The sequence below is a fragment of the Canis aureus genome, chromosome 4 (genome assembly GCF_053574225.1).
Source record: "Canis aureus isolate CA01 chromosome 4, VMU_Caureus_v.1.0, whole genome shotgun sequence".
NCBI lineage: Eukaryota > Metazoa > Chordata > Mammalia > Carnivora > Canidae > Canis > Canis aureus.
The window spans coordinates 7,633,132-7,641,907 of record NC_135614.1 but is presented as its reverse complement, the minus strand read 5'-3'; the positions used below and the strand labels follow the sequence as shown (position 1 = coordinate 7,641,907).

Genomic DNA, 8,776 nt, shown 5'->3' with positions numbered 1-8,776 from the left:
CAATAATGTCATTGAGATCCTGTGTTCCTAGGCTAGAATGTCAGTTTGACCTAAGTTCCTCTGCTAGTTCACTGTGATTTTGTCTCAGATCACAATAACCCTGGAAACCATGGGTACATTTAAACACTACCACAAAATGGTAAAGAATAGCTACAGGCTTCCAGTTACAGAATGAATAAGTCATGGGAATAAAAGGTATAGTGTAGGGAATATAGTAAATAATAATTTGTTTAATAAAATGGTGGTAGTAATTATTCATTCCTCAGATACTTCACTAGCAAGCAAAAGTATAGTGGCGGAGGCCATTAGTGTTCATTTCTTGAGTTGGGCAAGAGGTCATAGCAGGTGTTGATGATTTCCTCCTCTTCCATTCAGTTCATGTTGCCATTATGCCTTACCCAGAACCAAGAACAATAACCAAGACAAGGTTCACAGTTGCTTTCCCTTGGACTTACTTCCACTGCAAAGCAAGGATATACATGAAATAAGCAATAGAATAAAAATTTGAGGCTCTCCTTTACCTCTACAGTAATCTCACGGAGGCATACCTGAAATTTGGCAATCTAGATTTTGAATGTAGAGAGTCAGCCATGTTACATGATAAACCTAGTTTTATACTCAGAATTATATATCAGCAACCGGAAATGATTTTTAGTTTAATATTAAATGATAAACATGAAATATTAATATGATATAGGTGCACAACACTAGAACTATCTTCCTTTATCTGGTCGGAGGACAAGCCTGGGGGTTTTCCACTAATGTCCATGGCAGGGCTTTCTGTAAATAGTTCTAGCCTTAGGCTGTTTTGACCTTGGTCAACACCTCACTAGTTCACTTTCTTTGAGCATTAGGTTAACCTAAACCTTCAGTTCTGAAAGACCTGAGACTTTGATGATGCAGCCTGAGTGTCAAGTGGTTTTCCATGACCTGCCATGTAAATACAAGAATTTCTTCCAGTTTCAATCACCCTTGCCCAGCATGGTAGTAACATCACCAATACTAACTATAGTGACTAATGATCAAAGGAAGCAGGCAGAGTCTGGAGAGACCAGAGCTCACCCACCCCCATACTATTTTTTTCTAGTTTCCTTCGTCATATTAGTCACTTTTAATGATGTGGTAGCAGTCTTAACTTTCCATTCATCAAAACCTTGAGTATGAGTATTCCTTCTTTAGTACTAATATCCCCAGATCAAGAGAATTCAGTCACATGGGAATTCAGAACAAAAATTTTGAGTGAGTCATTAGGCAAAATGGTGAGAGGCTTCACTTCCATTTCGGTGTTTTGTTCTGAGATCTGTATTCTCTGGCAGTTAATAAGATGGCAGCATGTATTTCCGGCTGGTTAGAGCCCAGAGTGCATCTTGCAAGCAGTGCCAAAACATACTGTGGCACTGTTGGTCAATTTGCATTGGCTCTTGAACAACACAGAGGTGAGGGGTGCCAAACCCTCATGCAGTCAAAAAAACTTCTGACTTCTCAAAACTACTTACTAATAGCTTACTCTCGACCAGAGCCTTACTGATAACAAAGAGCCTATTAACACATATTTTGTATGTCCTATGTATTCTATACCATATTCTTACAATAAAGAGAGTTAGAGAAAATGTTATTAAGAATATCATAAGGAAGATAAAATGCACTTACAGTATTGTACATTATTTGTTGGGAAAAATCCATGCATATGTAAGTGGACCTGTGCAGTTCAAACCCATGTAATTCAGAGGTCAACTGTGTATAGAGTCATATGATCACCACTGTGATCCAAATATAGAACATTTTTATCACCTCTAAAAATTCCTTTATTCCCTTGCTTTCCTCTGTTTTTGAAGGCAAGATAACAGATTCAACATTAATCTTGGCCCTCTCGATGATGGAAGGTTTCCAGCATAATTATTTTTCTTGCCACCAGAAAACTGCCTGGTCCCTGGAGCCATGTCAGGAATTCAGGGCAGGTTATTATTGGCAAAGCAGACAAATTAGAAAAAGCAATGGCTACTGACTTGTTAATGGTAGGTCCTCTTTCTGAGGCCAAGCAGGTCTTCTCTTTTAACTACCATTACCTTTTTATCCAGGAGACCATTGCTCAAGTTTGGGGCTGGCTGGGGAAGTGATGCTGATGGCCATACGATGGGTCACTTAGTTCATCTATGTATCAGTAGCAGTCTCTTCGTGGAAGGCCTTCTGCTGAATATTTAAAAGGAACAGGACAGCCTGGGTGGCTCAGCGGTTTGGCGCTGCCTTCGGCCCAGGGCATGCTCCTGGAGAACCAGGATCGAGTCCCAAGTCGGGCTCCTTGCATGGGGCCTGCTTCTCTCTCTGCCTGTGTCTCTTGCCTCTGTGTGTGTGTGTGTGTGTGTGTGTGTGCGTGTGTCTCATGAATAAATAAATTTAAAAATAAATAAATAAATAAATGGAACACAAGTAAGTGTTAATGAAATAATGAGAAGACATGTTATTGGGCAAATAGTCTTTGGGAAGCCCTTGATATTGGACTATCTTAAAATTTATCATTTAAAGGGAAAGCTGTTATTCTTTTCCACTCCCAAAAACATACTCTTAATATATAAAACATTTTTTGATGTTTTCTTAATAACCTGAGACCTCTATGGTGTGTCTCTGGGATAATAATGTAGAACACTTTGCAAGTATTATTTCCACTTGTAACTATCGTGTGTGTTTCTACTGCTTAAAAATATTTAACGGTACTTCTGAATCATGAATTCATAATGTATTGGATTTTAAATTGTATATTAAATCATCCATTGTATATAGGAGGCCATATGCATTGTGGGCAAATTCTTAATATTCTTAACTCAGGATTAAGCCAAAAATCATGATTTTCTTTGGCATGATTCTTGTTTTAAAACCACTCAAATGAAATATGAGTAACATAAAAAAAAAGCTATACATCCAATGTATATAATTTGATGAGTTTGATTCATTTAATTTTTTTGTGTCCTTCCTGAATTTATAGTCCTGTGGTTCTTAGAAAAGTTTTTTTTTTCACTTGTGTTCTTATGGCAGTTCCCAACATTGTTTTATTGTTGTGGATTGGAGATTATGAGATTTTTTTCCCCCTCTAATGTACTGGAAGGAGTAGTAGAGTTAGAAAGTTTGTAACCATTAAGATATTGACAGATTTGGGAAAGAATCCTCCATAAATGTTAAAAGTGTTAAAAATAAAATAAAATAAAATAAAATAAAATTTACCATTTAAGGACAGAGTCAATGTCCCACATGAAGCAGCTGACCTAGGCACCAGCCTGGAACCTGGATAGGCAAAGTAAGAATGGAAATTGGCAGACCTAAAACTATCAGCCACTATGTAAAGCTTTTCCTGGTGCACACTCATTAATCATTCCATGTCTTATCTTGTACGCAGGTAGATAACTTGGCATGGTCATCTTATTATGCAAGTGTATCCCAAATTTGAGTGAGGCCTTTTCTCTTGAGTGTGGGGCACATCTTCCTGACTCTTTACACAGGGAGTAATTTTGAATTGTATCCTTGATGTCCTAGAGGTCCTGAGTTCCATTCTACTCCCCCAGTGACTGTTGTTATTTGAATAGGCAATTAATTTGGTGGGACTTGAAGCCTGAAGCTAAGTCCAGTGTACTCTCAGTTCTGTTCTTTTGTCTCCAGTTGAGGGACTTTAAGCCTGCCCTTTGAATAGGTCTTCAGAGGTCAACCAGAGACTTAAGCAAATTGTATGTATTTCTGCCCTTTCTGCCCCTTGCTTTCCAGAATTGTCTCCTTACATCCAGTAAATAAGATGTCAGCCTAAAAACCATAGGACATGGGAAGCTAACTGCCATTTTTTCCTTCAAGGAGCAGGCTTCCCTCTAGACTATCCCTACTCTCCCTGCTCTTGTGTGCTCCCCAGAGCATTTGGATAGTCATTCTATGTTCTACTTAGTGCTGATAATGTTCATCGCTGGGAGTAAGAGGTGAGTTGGCCATACAGTCAGTGCAACTGACTACTTCGGTTTTAATCTCATCTTGTCACTTATTACTTGTGTGAACTGGGGCAAGTTTTTTAAATGTATTTCGTCTTAGTTTCTTTGTCTATAAAATGGAAAATAATATTATCCATGTTAATACTTTGAGATCCTGAAAGGATAAATGTGTATAATATATCTAGAGTGTTTGGGAATCTTGCTATTATTGTTTTATATCTGGGAGTATTATTTTTGTGCCATTTTGAGATTTCTCCCAACACTTTTAGTCATTTCCTCAATGAATAATTATTGTGATTCATTTGAAATTTCCAGGCAACTTGTCATCTAGGATAGCAGTAGGTGAAATTCACTGATAAATTTTCATAAATGTAGTAAATCCCCAAGTCACAAATCACCATTCTCATTTCAGATGATGTTTCTCCAGTCACTCAAGCACTATATTACATTGTATCTTATTTCCAATGTCCCAAATACTGTGATTAATAACTACTTCATGAACAGTTAGAATTGAATTTATAGTTTTTCGCAAGTTGCTCTCAAACATTTATTACAATTCCCTATCATTAAGTTAAAAAATAATGTTAGAGTTGGCCTTTTTACTCTTTATAGTCCTTTGTTGGAGAAATATTTACTGACTGCCTGTTATTTCCAAGAACAAAAATTAAAAGATGGAATTGTCTACAAAAAGCCTTGTGATATTTTTGTTGGTGTTCAAAGCATTTATTTTATAAATTTATCTTATTTAGATCAGAAAAACAAATGTCTATAATAATGTGTAAATGTGATTGTATAACAGTTCATTAGCATTCCCTACAGCATTTAGCAAAAATCTTTGAGGCCAGAAAAATAAATCATGTATTCCCGAAGGTGTCTATAAAAGAATAACCCTTTGTTTCTGTTAGGATTTGGAGCCAAGAAATAAAGAACCTGACAACAAGGGCTTAAACAATTTAGGCATATTTTTCTCATGCAATGACAACCCAGATGTAGGGTAGTGTGGGACAGATGCAGCTTCCCAGGCTTGTCAACATAGACCTAGGTTCCTTAGTGAATGGATTCCCCCATTCTGATTTTTATTCTGCTGTTTGTAAGACAGATGCTGCTACACTTCCTGAGGTGGTGTTTGCATTCCAAGAAAAGAAAGGACAGCAAATGAAAGTACAGGGGTTGTGCCAGCTGAATTGATCCCATTTTATCAGAAAAACAAGGGCTCACAGGACAGCCACCCTCCTGGGCAACTCAACTTAGATTTCATTGGCAAGAAGTGGGTCATAATGCAAGGCAGTCTGGCACAGTGAGTACTGGGGCTGCGTACAGGACCACCCTGAACAGAACTGGGATTCTGTTAGTGACAATGAAGAGAAAGACGGATGGATATTGAGAAGGTCAGAACTTTCCAGCCAAGGGCAGGTGAAATTGTGGGAGCATACGAAGGCTTTCTAAGGAAGCCATAGAGATCATTTTCCAGTTTTTCAACCTCCATTTATACAGTCTGTTCTAAAAGTGAGCTGCCTATACAAGCATCTGAAGTTAAGACATCATACCAGTCATCTCTAACCACCACTGCTTTTATTTTTTTAAGATTTTATTTATTTATGAGAGAGAGAGAGAGAGGGAGAGAGAGAGAGAGGCAGAGACACAGGCAGAGGGAGAAGCAGGCTCCATGCAGGGAGCCCGATGTGGGACTCAGTCCCAGGACTCCAGGATCACGCCCTGAGCCCACGGCAGGCACTAAACTGCTGAGCCACCCAGCCACCCACTACTGCTGAGCCACCCAGCCACCCACTACTGCTTTTAAAACTGAACTCTTCCAGGGCATCTGGGTGGCTCAGTCAGTTGAGCATCCAATTCTTGATTTTGGCTTAGGTCATGATCTTAAGGATCATGAAATCAAGCCCCGAATGGGGCTCCACACTGAGCATGGAGCCTGCTTGGGGATTCTCTCTCTCCCTCTCCCTTTGCCCTCCCCTCCTCCCCTCTTCATACTCTCTCACTCTCTCAAATAAATGAATAAATAAATTAAACTCACCTCTTCCTACTTTGTAAAAGACTAAATAGATTGATCACTTTGCTACTTTTGGCATTCAAACTCAGAAAAGGAATATTTTTTCTAAGTAGTGATACTGTTTAACAAACTATTTCCATCTACTTATATACGTGTTTTTTAGTATTTACACATAAAACATGAAAGATAGGAATAAAACTATGGTGAACACTGTCTCACACTAGTAATATATAATATTTACCCATGAAACATGAACAAATTGAAAGAAAAGCCCTACCCAGCTCATTAAAAAGACATTGCTCTTTTAAAAATATTTTATTTGTTTATTTATTTGAGAGAGAGTGCATGCATGAGTGAAGGGAGGGGCAGAGAGAAAGGGAGAGAGAATCTCAGGCCAACTCCATGCTGACCACAGAGCCAAATGGGGGGCTCCATTTTACAACCCTGAGATCATGACCTGAGCTGAAAACAAGAGTAGGATGCTTAACTGACTGAGCCACCAGGTGCCCTTAAAATTTTTTCTAACAAAAATTTATATTTTCCATTTAGTAATTATCAAAATACATAAATAATTGTTTTATTTTGGTTGTTATTATCCTACTAATATTTATAAATATAATTGAATACAGAAGAAAGTATTTTTAACAGTTGGATCCTGGGGTCAGCAACTTTAAAAAAATACATATATATATTTATGTGTGTTGTAGGATATCAAATTGCTCTGGCATTTAGAATTCAATGGATATATGGTATTTATATTCCATTGGGTATAATGAAAATAATCATCTTATGCTATTATTTTTTTCTCTAAATCCCATATAACACCATATAAATATATCATGACAAGTTTATTATTTATATAAAATATTTTCAAAATATATTTAAAACTCTAACATACTTTACAATTCAAATTTAATTTGAAAAATTTTTATGTCATTCTGTTTTTTCCCCCACGAGCATTTAACATACACATTTTTACAAATGGACATTGTAAATACGATAGAAGATACATTTAAATTAACAATTTACACCAGCTAGAGTATTATGGGTGGCTGTGATTAGAATAGTCCTTTAGGATTCAACCTGAGTCTTAAATTGAATTAGCTGTATGATGTAAACCTCTGAGGAAGAAATTTCTTCCAAGGGTAGAGGAGTCATGGCCTAAAGGCAAATGGCTGCAAGGAAACGCTAGCACCACCTGCTGATCCCTCATAAAGATGAACGTGGGAGACAGAGCAGCTCCACTAGAGATTTCCAGATTGCTTGGAAATCCTGTATTTTACACATTTAGGCAGGTGAAGACTTTTATTTACATGCTTTATTCTAGCCCATACACAGTAATGTGTCAGACACTGTGTAAATAGTAGGGGAAATGCAGAGATAGGTAAATTTCTATTATGGTAGAAATATCCTTTTTTTTTTTTTAAATAAAGGTCTACATAACCCTTACATTTAATTAATTAATTTATTTTTAAGATTTTATTTATTTATTTGACAGAGAGAGCATGTGCAAGCAAGGGGAGGGGAAGAGGGAGAGGGAGAAGCAGGCTCCCTGCTGAGCAGTGAGCCCTTGAGGGTCCTGGGATCCATGACCTGAGCAGAAGGTAGAGACACTTAACCAACTGACTGTGCCACCCAGGCACCCCACAGTAGAAATACTTTACTGATTTTTGCCATGATGTGCAAAGATGAGGTGTGTCTAATAATCTTTAAACTATGGCTACCTTATATATTCTGTGTATGAAAAAAGTGATGGCTTGACCAGAGCAAAGAAAAATCCTGCAATACCCAATGGGAGAGACAATAGCTTCCATGAAGTGCTGCTCATGGGGTCAAGTGCAGCAGAACTTTTAGCCATATTGTATCATACTCTGTGCTAAAGACATATTTTAGGAAAGAGAACAAAGCAGCTCTGATAGTTAGTAGCTGGTAGCTGGCCTCGGAGCTGAGCCATAAACTCATAAACAATTTCACAGACCACGAACATCAGATGAGGTCACTATGTCCAAGACTCCTCCATAATCATGCCTGAGGAAAGACGAAAACAAGACACAATGCAAGCCACTAAAATGACCAAACTGCTGTCTTTGGGTTCACAGGAGTGACTGTAGCTTCTTTCTCAATTACAGCTTTAGCCTTGGTCCTCCGCCTTCTGGATAAAAAAAATTCAAGCTACCCAGTCATGGAATCATTCCTGCTTTCTGACAGCAACCAGTCCAGAGCAACTGTCCACTTTCTTAGATTTTCTCCAAAACCACTCAGCATGAACTTAAATCCTTAAAAAAAAAAAAAAAAAGCCCCTCCTGAGATGTTACCACCCTCTTCCTGGGATGTCGTGTGGTGTCTCAGAGTTCCCCATGGCATGTATCTCTCCTTAGTTATTATTTATTGCCTCCATTATTACCACTGAGGCAAATAATAAACCCAGTTCTGGCTACAGATGTGCACCATGTGGTCTTTGGCTGGGGGGGTGGGGGTGGGGGCGGGAATGAACAATATATAAATTCATTAAATTTTCCCGATGACCCCTTGAGGAGATTACTGCTTTCATCCCCGTTTCACAGATGGTAAAACAGAAAGGTGAAGTATATTGGCCAAAGTGACCCAACCTGAGAATGGCTCAGCTAGAATTTTAATCTTGGTAGTCTGGAGCCTGCGTCTATACCCTTTATTGTTGCTAGGTTGCCCCTCAGTGAGAAGGAAAAGGTGGAATTCATAACATGTCAACTGCAGAATGAACAATCTGCAAAAGGAATTGGAGAAGAAAAAGTCGATGGAATTTTTCTAAGGAGAGAAAGCCAAGAAA

The 8,776-nt window shown here is 38.2% G+C and overlaps 1 long non-coding RNA gene across 3 annotated transcripts; it reads left to right on the top strand.

Annotated features, from left to right (window-relative positions):
* Positions 1 to 3,645: 3,645 nt before the first annotated feature.
* Positions 3,646 to 8,326, top strand: LOC144311776 (uncharacterized). 3 transcript variants are annotated; one of them, XR_013377299.1, is made up of 4 exons: positions 3,646 to 3,713; positions 3,835 to 3,953; positions 5,062 to 5,259; positions 8,100 to 8,326. It is a non-coding gene; the product is annotated as an uncharacterized LOC144311776 (long non-coding RNA). The 3 variants fall into 3 exon arrangements; XR_013377297.1 differs by lacking the exon at positions 3,646 to 3,713 and having other exon boundaries at positions 3,721 to 3,953; XR_013377298.1 differs by lacking the exon at positions 3,646 to 3,713 and having other exon boundaries at positions 3,721 to 3,953; positions 5,058 to 5,259.
* Positions 8,327 to 8,776: the final 450 nt, after the last annotated feature.